The sequence below is a fragment of the Falco punctatus genome (genome assembly GCF_963210335.1).
Source record: "Falco punctatus genome assembly, chromosome: 2".
NCBI lineage: Eukaryota > Metazoa > Chordata > Aves > Falconiformes > Falconidae > Falco > Falco punctatus.
This window is the reverse complement of record NC_137581.1, coordinates 101,082,111-101,098,776: the sequence shown is the minus strand read 5'-3', so window position 1 is coordinate 101,098,776 and position 16,666 is coordinate 101,082,111. Positions and strand designations below refer to the sequence as shown.

General features: G+C 41.3%; 1 protein-coding gene across 5 annotated transcripts in view; it reads right to left on the bottom strand.

The window, feature by feature from the left end:
• Positions 1-16,666, bottom strand: part of GRIK1 (glutamate ionotropic receptor kainate type subunit 1) — a 174,534-nt gene that overhangs the window by 118,338 nt on the left and 39,530 nt on the right. The window lies entirely within an intron of this gene.

Below are 16,666 nucleotides of genomic sequence, written 5' to 3'. Positions count from 1 at the left end.
CAGCACTGTCCCTGATGAAGTCAATACAAGGCAAAACAGCTGGTTGGAAGTATTGAAGAATGAGATCCTTCAGGTTTCTAGGTGAAGGCTTTCACATTTTTACTCTGTCAGATTGTGTCTATAGCCGTAACATCCTTGTGGCAGGCATACGTCTTTCTGCAATGAGGCTGCTGCTCTATTTTCTGCATAGCCTTAGCATGCTGAGTGGAGGTGTTAGCTTTGTGCTGTGAAGTAGGGAAGGGGTAAGGCTTTTAACAGCGGGTTTTATTCTTGTGACTTCAGCCTTTCCCTGCAAAGGTCATAAAAGCATCTATAAAATATTTGATTTTTGTAAATACCCTAAAGCTGTCACATAATCATTGCCTGCTTTTCACTCCCTGACAGGGCAGCTGTTGTAGTTATGGGAAAAGTACATGAAGAAAACTGTGGAATATTAACAGTGAAATTCCAGTAACAAAAAAATGAAGGAAATGGAAGCTTTTGTTGCTGTTGTTCTAGCCATAGTGCAGACTCTGCATTATATAATTACAGTGAAACTGAACAATACAGTTTTGCACCAACATCTAAATGCACAACAGTAATGCCAATCTGCTGAGCACTCCCCATTATAACGGGTTATGCTGGTTATCTTCTCACAAACATCACTTAATCCCCTTTATCAGAGCAATGTTCCTATGCTAAAACCAAGCAAATTAACAGTGTCCTGGTTAGGATTTTTTTCAGTCTGATGATACCCTCTTCCCTTTTCCGGACATTCATCACACAGACATCCCTGTCCCAAGGAAGCAGCAACGCAGTAAACACCACTTATGCCACCAGACTGTCAGTATAGTACCAGTATAAAGGACAAAATTATAAAATAAAATTTGTCCTCTAAATCAGTTTAACTTTTGACAAATATTTACTGAAATGTCAGCAGTGACAAATGCGATGTGCAACAGGGAGCAAACTTTGAGTAGAGAGGTCTCCACACTTAAGCATGGACATGTCCTAAAATCATGAAAGGATCATTTCAGGCAGAGCCGGGAGGCCAGCTGAAATATAAGAGGGTAAAGTCTCATCTGGCCTTACAGTCTATAAGGCCAATGCCAGGTTTGTGTAAGCCACCTGAACAGCATGAATCTCTGTGCCACACCAGGGACTATGCCACGCGGTAGGACTGGTAACACTAACATCTCCTCATTGTGAGCCTAAGTGATGAAGCCTTGTGTTTTTATCGAGAGAGGGATCAAATTAGTGCTAGTAAACTTGACTGCATATTCTGCAGTTACTGGTCCATGTCCTGCTTTCATAGACAGAAGGAGAAAGTAAGAAAGATGTTGCCCTGTAGCCTTTGGACAAATGTTGGAATAAATGTGCTCCATCTACCTTTACTGGGTAGTGCTCATAATGGATCAAAGCACACTTCCTTCAGTTTATCCGTGTGATGTACATGGAAGAAAGTTTGCCTTATGAGTCTGAGATAGACTCACACATTACAGTTTCACATATGGCTTACAGTATTATAAAGAGAAAGAAAAGACAAAAGTTCAGTGCTGGAATCTTGGAAGAGTTTGTGGATGCCACATCTCAAAAGACACTTGTGTGAACTTGTGCATGGACCAAAATGAGCGGTTTAAGGCTACTGTGCTAGATGTATTTAATGGGAGTTCTCTTCTACAAGATGTGGCAGATCAGGATTTTCTCTGTGTCTGCTTCCAGGCAGTAGATAATCTTGTCTGTGTAAGCCTCAAGGAGGTCAGAAGCTGATTTAACAGCCTTATCTTTCTGGAAAAGAAACCTTATTCCCAGAGGTATAATATAAGTGCTCACGTAGGTAATGAGCTATTGAACTTTCCTGAGAAATCGTGAGTGTGATCCCGCCTTGCCTTGCAAGAGCTGAAAATGGTTTCCAGCTGCCGGGAGTTTGGCAGCCATAAAATCAGTTGAGTCCTGGCTGCAGTTTCTACATGATGCATCATGAGATACTACTTTTCATTAGGTAGTGAGCTTTTATGGGTCTCAGGCTGTCTCTTAGGTGTGTTTAAGCAGTGACAATGTTCCTTTCCCATGCTGTGTGTTCCCTGAGGTAGCCATTTTCTCTCTCTGGGTCTCCTTGCACACCTCTCCTCTTCCCAGTTAAGCATCTTGAGAATGAAGTCCTCCTCAGGAAGGAGGAAGCTAAGTGCTTGCAGGAATTTAGTAGCTGCCTTTAAGCAACACAGGCACCTCTGCGCTGCTCTTAACATCACCAGAATTGTGAAGTTGAATGTAGGTACCTCTCAGACCTCTCCTCCTCTGATTTGCTTCTCGTTTCCTTTGGTCTTCCTTCCATCCCATCACTTCTTTTTCAGTATCTACCAAAGTGACATCTGAATCTGTGGTCATTAGTTTTGCTTCCTTTCCCTTGGTGCTCTCATTCCTTTCTGTCAGTGTCGTGGTCCCTGTTTTCAAGACAAGCCATTTTGTTTCCTTCTGTGCAACAGTTTGTTTCTTATCTCTACTTTTATTCATTCTCCATGAGGAGTATTCTCACATCTGTTATTTTACACTGCGCCAGTATTTACTTTCGTCACAAATATTTTCCTTCCTAAATCACTTTATTCCCTTTTTCAGCCCATCCCAACCAATATTAATCAGTGCTTTGAGTCTCACATTTTATTTTTCACTCTTGCAGAAAACTGAGGTTTTTCTACTAAAAAGCCCATTTTCCCCAAAGGTGGCAATAACTGCCATGATCTTTCTCTTCAAACCCTCATTCAGCTACTTTGCTCCTTGTCTTGGTTTCTAACTCATGTCATCATCCTTCTGCTATCGACCTCTCCCTCACTTTTCATTTAACTTTCACCTCCTCCCCTTCACTCTTCCCCATGTACCACTTTTCCCCTTCAGTTTCTATTACTCAGGCATGCAACTGTTCCTGTATTTTCTTAGTCCCTGTTGCAGTCTCATCTCTCCTCCCTCCTTTTCCATGAGAACCCATGAATTTCTTCTCCTGTGCTGGCTCTTTGTTTCTGGATACAGTTAGGTTTTGACATGGGTGAAGAGATCCTTACCACAGTATCCAAGAGCAGTAGTTGCTCGAGACTGGACGATAGCATAGAGATAAGAGACTTGATCTTTATTAGCATTGATCTCATCTTTCAGACCTTTCCTCGTCTATTTTTTATGGCCTCTACACAGACAGCTGAAAACTGACTGTTTCAAATTAAGATAAACAGGTATTTCCAGAAATCCTAAATTCTCTGGGAAATGCTGAGTCAAAAAAGGGAAGTGATTTGTCCAAGACTGTCCCCACTCCCACGACCACGCCATTTTCAGTGCCTAAGCAAGCCCTGCCCCTTGCTGCTCAAGGTCTGTGCCCCGCACAGCTGGGTGTGCAGCCACGTGGCGGGACAGATGAAGGAACAGGTTCAGCTGAAAAAACTGTTTCTTCAAACTGAGATCCTTTTGGACAAGTCAGTTCCCTGCATGGTTCAGCATGGAGCCATACAAACAACCCCGCTGGGGGAACGGAGGGCCAGCCTGGTGACAGGAGCAGTCTCTGTGGGTAAAGGGCACACTGTGGTTCAGACTGGCTTCAGCAATACCTACTGGCATGTGTGAAACCACACAAAAAAAAAAAAAAAAAAAAAAAAAAAAAGAAAGCAAAACCATCAATCAGTTGTTTTGTTCCCTACATCCATCAGTAATTGTCTCTCACTTACCGTGAAGCTTGTTTGATTTTGCTAGGTGACAAGGAAGCAAATGCAGTAATTTGGTCTCAGATTAAAACTAAATGACTGCTGCCTGAACAAGAAATCTCTTAGGTCAGCTAGAAGGCACCTGGGATGGGAATTACAGCATGGAGAGCATGGCAGCTAAATATCTATTCCCATCACAGTATCCCTTCAGATGCAGAACTGACACAGTTTAGTATGCACTGGTCATCAGAAGCCAGGTGACCACATTTCTATCGATGCTGCCCTCAGCCACTGTTTTTCACGCTTAATTGCCACAGGCTTTCACACAAAGATGTAAAGATTACATAAAAGTCATACTGGGTCAAAACTGATAGCACTGAGGGATTTCAAAGACCTTTCTTTGCTATCACCAATACATTGTTGTTTTTAGAAACATTTCCTAATAACTTTAAAATCACTGCAGCACCACTATCTCCATGCTACGCTTGAAGATACGTGAGTAGTTTTAGATCTTGTTTTAGGGGCTTGTGTTAGGTCTTAAAAATATAACCACAACTGGAACCAGATGGCATTATTATTTGATATTATTTTAAAAATCAACTACAGATACATGTTCTAGCCTAAAAATAGTTTTATAACCTTTAAGGAGAGAAAAGACAGTCTATGACATTCTAGTCTGGAATTGTGATTTAAACAGTCAGATTTCAAGGTGGCATAATTTCAGCTGTTCCTGTAGACTGGTAACTTCTAATTTAGCCATAACTTAACTCAATAGCAGGCATAATCTCCTTGCTTAAGAAGTAATTAAATTTTTAATAAAACCAAGGAGATGCTAGGACAAAACTAAATTAATATGGCATAAAAGTTGTGCATACATATCATTAATTTAAAGACAGACTAGATGTTATTCAGAATGACTTAATTGAGTATTTCCAAATATGAACATTTTTAGATTAATTTGGAATGCATTTTCAATTCTGAATACAGTAGGTTTCAAATGCTTAGTACCAATGGAAGTCTCAATCCCTGTAAAGCTGTTCTTATATGTTACCAACATAAAAATGATAGGGGAACATATATTTGAGTTCTTATATGTTACATAATACTTGGGTTTATATGTTACTGGTACTGATACATGAGATCTGCATCAGATCTCAGCTCTGTGCAGCTCTCTGGTGAGTGTGTGCAATGTAATCTACACACTTTCAGTAACTGATGCAGCATGAGCTCAAGAAGACAAAGTTATGCAGAAGCCAAGTGTTTAAGTTAGTTATCTAAATTAAACTCAAAGGAAATGTTTCAGTCTTGCTGAGTTTGGGTGTAGGGGTCTAGGGTTTGTAGGGTTTGGTGGTTTGTTTGTGTTATTTTGGGGTGGGTGGGGTTTGTGGGATTATTTTGCTTTCTTTTCATTCTCCATCTAAGTGGAAAATTCTTATGAGTGATAGTTCCTATCGGCTTCCTATCTAAATATAAGCTACCACTTTCCATAGTCTGCAAAACATCATTTATAGCAATGAGGTACACATCAGTAATTGGAACCTGGATTTAACCTTCAGCAAAATATCCTAGAATGTATTCAGCTCATTTTCTAAAAATTTTGCTAGAAAATGCACTCTTCTTCTAGGAACAATCAAAGTAAGATTTGCCCTTAAGCCCTTGAGTACCTGTGTGCATGTTGCTATTTTATTAGTTAATTTGCTGGCGTAGCAGTCAATATGCTCCTGGATTACCCTGAGAGTGTGCAGAGTATTTGCACACTGTGCCCAATATATATATGAATTATCTTTTCTGGTTTAGCAGCACTGGTGTGCCCTATAAGCAGGTACTACTCAGGGTAACCATAGTTCGATAAAGCTTTTTGGTTAAACTCTACATCACATGTGTTTTCATAAATGTCTTTGGTGGTTTTGCTTTTTGATTCTTGTATAGCTCAAAAATAACATGAAGTTTTTCCAAGCAAAATAACAACCCTAAAAATGTAAGCACATTCACTATGTGTATGGTGAAATACCGCCTATTCACCCAGACCTACAGAAGGAAAATAAACACATTGGAAAAGGTACAGTAAAGTCATTCCACGTTTGGATCAAGAAACTATTGAAATTCGGATCACGTTATTAAAGGCTCCACCATCAGCAGCTTTTTACATACATGAAGTGTGCTGGTGGGCAATAGATAGCCTGCGTACTACCGAACCACCTGCAGCTGACACCTTCCTTTGCCAACATGAGCAGAAGTGTCAAGGGCTCCATGAGCAGCGATACTGAACTGCACTGAGCTGCTGCTGCCGTCAGTCTGTGCAAAGTAAAATCCATGTATTTAAAGTTCTCTTTTATAAAATCAGTGGTAACCTAAACGGTTTCTGTTGCGAGTGCGCATGTTCTGTGTAGAATAGATGCCCAAATGTAAGAATAAGTTTTTGGAGAGAGAAGGCCTGATTTTCTTAGTAATAATGAGTTTCAAAAAAAGATGAGCAGTTAGCCTGCACTGAAAACCTTTGCAAACATGACTCAACGTCAAATGGTTGAGAAGAAAGTAGAGGAGTTTTAAAATGCAATTGACTACGAAAACATGGCTTCTGTACAAGAGTACAATGGTATATTAGCCTACATAACCTCCACTATAGCTGGAAATCACAAAACAACTAATGCAAGGAGAGAGTCTAGCCCTAAGAAAGCTACTGGTGAAATACAGCACATTTCTGACCCCCCTCCCTCCCTCTGTTGATTACACGTTATCCAGACTGGCAGACCCCAGCACCTTTGTTTTGTGACTTATCACTGGGATCTGGATGATGGCATGATAAAAGGAATTTTATGTAACAGGATGAACAAGGACTCTGGACTGGCCTTCCTCCTATTAATTATCTTAGACTCTTTCCCTGCCTGATCTCTCTTTGCTGCTAAGTTGCTTCAAGTACCTTTAGGCCTCCTTCACCTGATGCTCAGCGCATCATCTGATGGGGTACACCCATCACTCTCTCCCGGAGGGCACAGGCATCTCTACCACCACTGAGCTTATCCCCAGCTTCAGCAAAAGGAGGACAGTTTCATTCCCAATGACGACACCCTTGCTAGCCTCCAAGGACAGACGCTTCTGATTTGGTCTTTTACCTTCATAGCCTGCCTCTCCTTTCTCCAGGCCCATACTGGTCGGCTCCGGACCCCTCCATGGAGGCTGCCAGCAGCCCACCCGAGGGCCCTCCAGCTCTCCTCTCCTGTGCCTGGGGGACATGAAAGGGGCTCATGCAGCTCAGGGGTGAGATCTGGTTTTGTGGCAGTCACTTAGGCTGGTACCTCACCGATACCCTTGTGGTGGTTAGTCAGCTGCTAACGAGAGCCATCTCTTGACGAGAAACACGGGGCAGCTGTGCTGGCTCAGGCCAAAGGGCAGGCTCTCCTGCTCTTGTCTCCAACAGTAGCAAACCGTGGATGTTTAGGAAAGAGCATGAGTATCTGGGAAACATATAGCAGTCTTTCCCCCAAGAACTCAGTGTCTGCGTGTCTGTAGCTCACTCAGCTCCAGAGCCAGAGGTGATGTCTAGCCATTTATAGCAGGATCTGCTGGATTATTTTACCAGGACTTTTCCAATGCCTTTTTGAACCTGTGAAAGGCTGTTAGTTTCCTCAGTGCCCTGTGGCAAGGAGTTTCACAGTTTAACTGCAAGTTATGCGAGGAACCACTTTATACTGCTGTTGCAAATTTGGCCTTTGCTAGTTTCATTTCATGCCCCTTAGTCCTTGTATTCAGAAAGGCAAGGAAAGCTCATTCCCAATTCACCTTCTCCTCCACCTTGGTGATTTCATGGCCCTCTGTCTCAGCATTACCATCTTTGCATGCCGGCTCTATGCACTTTCCTGTCATGCTTCAAGCTATTTTCATTGCCCTCGTGTGAACCTCCCCTATTCCTGAAAATACAAGCAATGCTCTCACAAATAACAGGCTGTCAGATTTTCAGATATGCCTCTCAATTAGTATGTGCATACATTCTGCACATGCTGGGATCAAATGACCTTTGTAAATGTGGCTTGCCGATACAGTTGCTTGCGCATTTCCAACATCGCTCTCTGAACGTTATGTGGCTTTTAAATCCCGTTCTCAAGGGTTAGCCGTTTGGTGAGCTCCATTCAAATAAACACTCAGCAGAGTCTGATCTCAGTGTGGCAAACATGCAGAATACAAACAAACCAAAAACAACCCCCAGCAGCAATATAAACTTTTAAACTCCTACTTTTATAAGTACTACATACATATACATACATATAACCTGTGCTTTGTGTTTTCTTGAGCCTATTTTCCTTCAGTGGAGATTATGGTTAATGTCAAAAGTAGAAGCAGCATTCTCAGTAAATTGCTTCTGCAGTTATCAAATGTCTTTGGATTCATTTCAGCATTTAATCACCCTCAAAAGCTGTTTTTTGCCTCATATGTTTCTGCATCCCTTAATCATGAAGGAATTAGCTGCCAAATCCTGTTTGGGATTTTTTGTTTATTTTTTTATTGGAAAATATATTTATTTCATGTACTGAAATGAGGAGTGATAGTGGTTTGTTTGGGTTGCTTTTTTTTTGATGAATCTACCCACAATTCTTCACCCTAACCGAATCTTAATTCTCATTCAGATTGGACAAAGAGGATTGCTGCCCTCATCCCCTCATCCCCACGTATCCTGTCTTCCCACATTCTGTGCCTCTTTTCAAAGAACCACCACTAAAGGAAACTTTTGCCTCCTTCCAGCCTCCTCCTTACTCACTTTTTAAAGAAGTAAGATTGTTGCTGGGGCTCTGTATACAGATAGATAGATACAAAGAAACTTGCAGTTTTTTCACAGACAGAATCAGTAGGGCTTTCCTCTGAAATGATCTTCTGCTATGGATTACCAGATAATGCACCTGGAACTACATTAGTTTGTTCAGGCTCATGGTTTATCTGAAAATCATTTTCCAGTAATCTTATGTACACCATCTGGCTAAACATCCTGTTAGGAGCCAGCCGCTGAAAGGAGGAGGAAGTACTCTCTTCCCCCAAACCGTTGCTAAGCAGCTCAAGTAGTAACAACCACATCATTTATTCGGTCTGTGCGAACCTGGGTCCAGCAAGATCCTCTGGCCCCATCCGGGGCATGGACATGCAACTGGGGTTGTCAAATGAACAACAAGAAATGTTTGTTCCCCTCCCCTCCGACTGTCAAGCCAAACTATTTTCTTTTTATTCCCTCCCCCCGCCCCCCCCCCCAAAGCAATTATTATCGATTAGTGTTCATGAGCCCAGTTATCAGAAAAGGGACCCTGTGCCTCCGACAGCACCAGTTCCGTGCCGCTTGACGCTGTCTCTCCCCAAGTGCAAGGATCTGTAAGCCGCAGAGATGAATAGAGCCGCTCATTGGACAGATGCAGTGGTGAAGCAAAGAGACCATCTGGGATCCTAAAACCTGCTCCCCATGCAGGTTCGTCCGAACTCTGAGCCGTGTGAGCTCAGATGTACTGGCCCCCCATGCCACCTCCCGCGCCAGGTGGCCAGTGGCAAGAAACCCCAACCTGCCATCAGCATTGTGAGGGGGAAGGCAGGCAAAACTGGGGGCAGGAAAATGCACCCCTCGCGTTCTTCTGTGGGGCAGAAGAAATCCCTCCAAACAGCACCCTTTAAAACGCACTCATCGCACAACAAGGACAATGAGTCCTACTTGAAGATGTACCAGTTAACTCAGGCTGGCTGCTTGGGCATCAAAGAGGATACCCTACTAATGGGGCAGGGTACGTTGTCTCTAAAACCAATCAGTCTCGGGTTCCTCCCAAAATTAGACATGGCCCCTGGGGCCAAATGTAAGGCTCCCTCCTCGCAGGCAGGGTGCCTTGTCTCTAAAGAGGTCATTCCCACCCATTCGCAGCACCTCACCTCCTGCTTCAGGCCAGGAAAGTGTACCGGTGAACACGGTAGGCAGCGTCCTACTTAAATTAATTCTGCTGAGATCTTACTCATTAATCTCCGGGATGTTGCAGGTGCATTTATTAACGTAAGAGCCCCATGTTAAAATGCTGTGATCCTTTCTGACATATTAAGCCATTTTTAATTTGCTTTCATCATCTCCAGCCTCTCTAGTAGACATTAGATAACTCTGGGGTCCTAAATAAGCCACAGTGACTTCAGCAGAAAGCAAGCAAATTATTAATCTTAGGCAAATGCCTGTTTAATTTTCAGGGATCTTGGCACCATTGTAAGTGCTGGAAGTCATGGACTATAAAGAAAAAAGGTAATTTCCTGTTTGTCTAATTGATCTTCTGTAACTTTTCTCCTGGCTGGTAAAGCTAGGTAATGGAATTTGCAATGTAAAATCATTATTAGAAGTGCCAGTATGACATTTGATTAATCCAGTCTATTTAGGCTTAATAATACACACTTGACTTATGTTCTGGAAGCAAAATTGCCAGCAATTTCCCCTCCTGCTTTTTAAATATAGTTATAAACATCCCTAACATTATGATACATGAACCTATTTCTTCATGAATTGTTATTAGGAAGTGATAATTCCCCCAAATGCACGCTTCATCAGCAAAAATATGTTTTCTGTAAGACTTCTACCCACAGGAAACTAGGTCTATGCAATGTCCAAAGATTCCTTTAAAGGACCGATGCCTTTCTCCCTTCCTGACAGGCTGAGACAGGTCAGTTCTGGCCACCTCTTGAGTGGCAGATTTCCAGGGTAAACCCAGAAAGTGGTGATGACTCAGGAACTGACATTGCTCTCACTCAGCACTGAACCAATTTTCTGTCATGCTTCTTCTTGGATAAAACAGAAAATAACAGTATTTCTGACTGTTCAAGGAAAATAAAGCCCATTTGTTACTTCTTTTCAGTGGAACCGTCTTACACCCAAAGCCATGGCCAGCTCCAATTCATGGGGCAGGTTTTTTCTCCACCCACATCTTCCTGTGTCATTTCTATTAGATACAGCATCTTTCATCTCTCCCCAGCCCAAGCCACTGTTAAAAATTCCTGTGCATTATGACAGGTATTGCTTTAACTCAGCAATGAACAAAGATGTTTCTTCTTACAAAGTGCTTTGGTGTGAAAACAACATTTTTAAAGGAAGGTACAACCATAGCAAGTGATGCACAAGAACTGTGTAAGATCTGCGTTACTTTATGGAAATCTTTTTTGTAATTGTGCTAAAGAAATTATTCTATTCCTGGTTTCATTTCATTTTACGATAATTGCTCTAACTTCTATTTCCATCACAGTAATATTTAGTGCAATCATATCCATTTAATTTGATCATTTATGTTCCACTGCAGTGATCAAAACAGGCAGTCTACTACTTCATGTTACCATTTGTTACACCTTACTAAATCGGGCATCCAAATAAAAGCAATTATTGTAAACAAATATGAAATGGTACATTTTACACCACAAAGTGTTAAGAAAATGCCTTTAAACCACACTATTTTCAAGTTTAGAAATCTTCCGTTTTGTTTATACTTGCTCTGTGCTTCATAGCCTGGCTTTGGTTTGTAAGTCAAAATTGTACAGAATACATAATAGTAAGGCTTAAAATAAAGATAAATTATTCCATATATTATTCCATAATAGGTTTCAAAAGTGAGTTTATTTATACAGGCTGCATTTAAATGCTTCTCACTGTATGTCTTTTGGGGCTAGGACTGCCTGCAAAGAACACCAAAGCAAAACAAATACTGGTAGGGCAGATTTGAAACCAAACACCTTTTAAACAAAGAAAGAAACAAACAAAAAATAGTCTGGCGCATTTTCAAGCACTTTTTAAATAAAAGCAAAGTATCTTTGGAAACCTAAGATCTGACTGATATACCAGAAGTGTTTACTTGCTCTTTAATGGGAGGTGTATAAGAATCAAGTGCAACTGTTCAGGGATGCTCCTGGGAGGCTCTGGAGGAGATGCTGGGGCGGCAGGAGGGAGAGCCTGGGGAGAGCACCTGCCTTCCTCTTCTGTCAGTGGTATCATAATTTATGATCCTACCCCAATGCTGAAAATACTAAAATGAACACTCTTCAAAACCATAGACCTGAATGTACTAACAATTTTGGCTTTTCTGAAATCTTCCTTTTCAACGAGTAAGTGAGTCATCCTCCCTTCCGTTCCTCCTGACAAGCTTGTCTTTTGTCTGTAGCTCTCATGAAATGAACCTCCGATTCTGTTTTATGCAATCAGTAGCCAGATGGTGACTGGACAAGAAGCAGCCTGATTTACCTCGAAGTGATACTGAACTTCCACAGCTGCTGCTGCAAGGGAATATTCCCTCCCGAACGAAGAGCAGTTTCTGGGGCCCACAATGCAGTGCCAAAACTACAGCAGCCTGGTGTTTACACAGAGATTTATTTTCTTATTCGACTGTGCTCCCATGAACGAGAAAAATGAAATCTTTGGATGTCTCTGTTAAGCTCATCCCCTACAGAGAAGAAAACACTGGTGCAATTGCACTAGGCAGGGAGAGAGCTCACCAGGAGGACCACGCACAATCCTCACCACCTCATCACCTATACATTCTGAAAAGGTGGGCAGAGATGGCCTGCCAGGGTGATCGGGAGGTGGGCAATCCACCTTCTGAGTGGGGAATAGATGAGAAAGGCTTCATCGCAGAGCAAAATAAAGGCTGTAAGCAAACAAGGTTTCTCTTTCAAAAACCAGGTTTTGGTGGCGTGGAGGGGTCTGATACATAGTGAGGGAAAGGCTGAAGGACACGGCCAGTACATGGAGGTGTGGGTATGAAGTAGACATGAATAAATCAAGGAGAGTAATGAAAATGAGGTTCTGGAGCAGCCTCCCATCCCGACAGGCACCCTCTTGCTCACAAATTAAAAGTTATGTTCTTAGAGGGGAGTGAAGAAAAAAACCCACCCCATTTCCCCCCTGCCTCCTCCCCTTCCTAAAAAAATGGTGCTGGTTAAGATGGGGGCAAGGGAGACGGGGAGCAGAAGGGAGTGACTGCTCAGGATTCCCAGCCACGCTTCAGGGGAAGAGAAGCTGCGTTTATATGGTCTCATCATTCAGCTGGAAATGACAGGCAATGATTTCCTGGCTTTTGCCTCTCCTTTTGGTGACTGTTTAAAAACTGTTTGTGTTGGTTTGGGGGTATTTTATTATACAGAGAATAGGTATATTTGACAAGCCTTAAATATGAGTTGCTGCTGTGCTGCATGAAATATCTGATAGCAGACACATTTTTAAACAGTGCTTTGCAGTGATGCCCCTGCTTGTTTCTGCGAGGAAGTTTTCTGCTTTGTAGTTTGTTTATCATTATTATACCCTGTCTTGCCTGATGCATTCCATGGCGTGTAAATGCAACTTTCATTTTACAGGTAACCCTGTCGAGGATTTTAAAAAATTGCCCTCCAGTCATCCTGCATTTTCTTTCTGCAGTGACTCCTCTTTTGCACACAGAAATAATTATTCCCCATTCCGTTTTGGGGTGAAGACCTGCAGAAGGTAAGCCTTAAAGCATCTTGCTAATGAGCTTAAACCTGCCTTACATTGTGTGCTGCACAGACAAGAATATAGTCATTTTATTTTTCTACATCCCAAATTCTGGATAACAGTGCTACCAAAGTATTACACTTATAATATTCTATTAAATTAATTTTACCAATTTAACAGTCCTCCTTATGTAAATGCTGTACTCAATCATTGAATGCATTTTGATTCTCTAAAATGGCTCTTGGTATCCCTGAACTGCATTGCTTCAATTGAAATTGGGATGCTAGACGTTTTAAAGATTTTTCTTGGAAATCAAGGTATTTAATCTTATTCTAATAAAGTAAATATTGTTTAATTGAAGCTTAAGCTTGAAAAAAAGATTAGAGACATTTAATTTGTCAAAATTATATATCATGCTGTAATACAGTAAATCAGATTAGACAGGCTTTACACTTCAAAATTACATTAAGGACTGCATACATTTTCTTAATATTATAATCTTTAATCTTAGATCCCTGAAGATACTAATAGTCTCTAACCCATCGCTGACTTTAACATCATTATTTAAAATTATAATTATTTCTAAAATTTTAAATTAAGATTTAAGTTGCAGGCAATAGCTGTACACCAGAAAAAATCCAAATACAGATTGCTCAGAATCTAAGATTTCACTTAAACTTCTGTATTAAGAGTGCCTATGTTGCATTCATCGTTAACCAGGACCAGCTGCAGTGGTTTCTTTCTTGCTTTAGCCTAAAAGAGGCTGCTCTGTGCAAATTTAGCTTATTCTCCTCTGAAGACGGGCTTGGCAGGCTCAGGTAGCACTTAGTGCCCTCTCATCATTTCACATTCGCAGAAAATGCTGCCTTGAAAGAGCTTGCAGCGGTAACAAACAAACGAGGCAGGCAGACTAAGACTTCAGGCAGAAATTTTGTTCCAGTGATGGCAGAGCTTGCCATTGAACATGGACATCATTTTGAGGGTGGGATTTCTTCATTCATGCCTGGAAAGGGTAGGGCTGAAGTAGCACAAGGGGTGTGGGATGGTGTGTAGGAGAGTACCAGTTATTAGTTGTTTCTCACAGACTGAGACTATCAAGGCCTGAGTAAGTCAGAGATCTTCACCTTCAGTCTTCACTTCACAGTCAGGTTTTGGAGAGAGGTGTCCATATTCCCCTTCCCCTCAACCACTTGCTTTCACAGGGACACATCCTCGCTTCCTTCCACCTTCAATAAACAAGTGCCTTTTGGAAGAAGATCTTATTCTCGGAGTTTCATTCCAGACCTCACTACAGGAGCACTGCAGTGATAGAGCATCAGTGGCTTGTTCTGGCTCATCCGCACCCATGGGCTCCAATTTACATATTGAATAGATTATTACATCTATTGTATCCAACACATGCACAAGTCTCCAGAATGCTACTTCTAGAAAGGAGCTAAATAGCCTGGGGTATTTGATTTGGATGAAGAGCCTTTAGTTCAGCAGTTAAATCCCAGCCCATGTTGAGCAAGCTTAAAAGCTGTTGCTAACAGATGACACTGACCAGCCTCACCTGCCTTCAAAAGCCGGATTCAAAGCTGTAACACTGATTGCCCTAATTTTCTTAATCCTAACGTGCACAGCAGCCTGGAGGTACACTGGGGAGTGTGCAACATTACAGTGGGCTGGGACTGCTCTGAAGGGTTTTGTCTCTAAGGCAAAAATTCAGTCTCTCTCACTGGCACTACATCCTTCCTGAAAGCAAAGCCTTCAGCTTTGCCTTAAAATATTATCTCATTTTAGAGGTTCAATTTGTAAGGGTTTGGTTGGGTTTTTTTTCCTTCTGGTTTCCCAAAGTGCATTACTTCATTTTTTACTTTAATCCATCTTGTCTAGATAGCATATATAAGAAGAGAGCTCCAAACGCTGAGTACACAGCTCGGTCAGGAAACTGGAAAGGAGGATGTGAGACTGGGGAAAACCAGGGAGGTAGGGGATGCTGTGTGTTTGAGGGGCATTTTGGTTCAAGAGGAATGGGAAGGGGAGAAATCTATTTTTCTAAAAGCAGAATCAAAGCATGAGAAGATTTAAAAGTGAAAAGCAGAATAAAGTTGTATATGTTTCAGCCACTCTGATTTGTACAGTTTCATTCCTCACATGCAAATTTGTCACTCTGCTGTGCAAGTGGAACCACAGCGAAGTTTTAATTCTCGCAATTATGTGCTGGGGGCGGGGGGGAAAGAAGACTGGGCAAGGTCCAGCAAAGGAGCTCTGTAATCTTCCTCCTGAGAGAAGACGTGTAGCTTCACAAAGATATCACACAGCGGTGGAGAACATAAAATGTCCTATTCGTGGCACATTATGTACTAGACCTCCTTAATGCTGTTGAACACAAAAACATTTAGTGCTCAGTTGCTTTATAATATCTCCTCAAGTTACTCAAGGGAAATATGTCTTTACCCTGCTTATTGCTGTCTTTACATGTCACTTTAATGATAAACTTCTCTGTCAAAATCAGAATTAGCCCTGTCCTTTAATGATTTCATTCAGGATGTTGATCCCCCAATATGTCTAACTGCATGTTAAATTTAAACAGAAAATTGAATGCATCTATAGGAGACAAAATCAGAATTCCTTCTGCCTCATGGAATTCACAGAGGACAGTCAATAAGTAATTTGGAACTGAAAATGTTCATACTTACTAATTTTTTCCTCTTTCAGGGACATTTTCTTAATTATACTAATTTGTCACATGTATCTTCACTTTTACAAGAAGTTCCCTTTTCATACATTTGTTAAAAGAAAGACAATTGCAACTGGAAGGCAGAAAAATGAAAAGAACTTTAATTGTGCATTATAATAACAAATGTGTTCTACTTCAGGTGAGCCAGACCAATTATATATGATTAGTGAATGGAAACAATTGATGTTTCTGCATTTTCATTTGGGTCTGCCGACCTTTTATGGTGAATGTGCTGAAATCTGTCTTCCCTCGGTGCTCAACATGGAGCAAATACTTTAATTTATAGAGCCATTTAGAGAAATTATTTCAGTCTGATTAGAGGTAAGTTTTACTGAATTTGATCAGTATTTACTGTTCTCACCGAAGAATGATTCTTTGTAGCTATTTTTAAATTGCATGTGGCCTGAGCCTGAGACACAGCTATCAGGCTATAACGGTCTTTTCTTCATACCATATTTTGCATCTCTCCATTAAAAAACAGACAAAAATAAATTTGATATGCGTATTTAAATTCTACTTAGAAAATATATGAAGTTGAATAAACGTGAGCGTGTACTAACATTTAAAGCTGTTTAAGTGTTTCCTAAAATTTTAAAGTAGCAAAACTATGGTCAAGTCCAGACTTTGCCAGTGCTTGTGTCTGCAGTGAAGATGATGGTTCCCTTTACTGCTCCAGCTGAGCCTGGAGGCACCCTGCAGCAGGCACTGCATGGTCCGTGTGAGAGGAACCAAATATTTCATCATCCAGCCAGAGAAAAAGTAGAAGGTCTGACACAGAATGAAAACCCGAAGACCAAAGATGTTACTGAAATCAAACGGTGTTTCAGTCAGCTT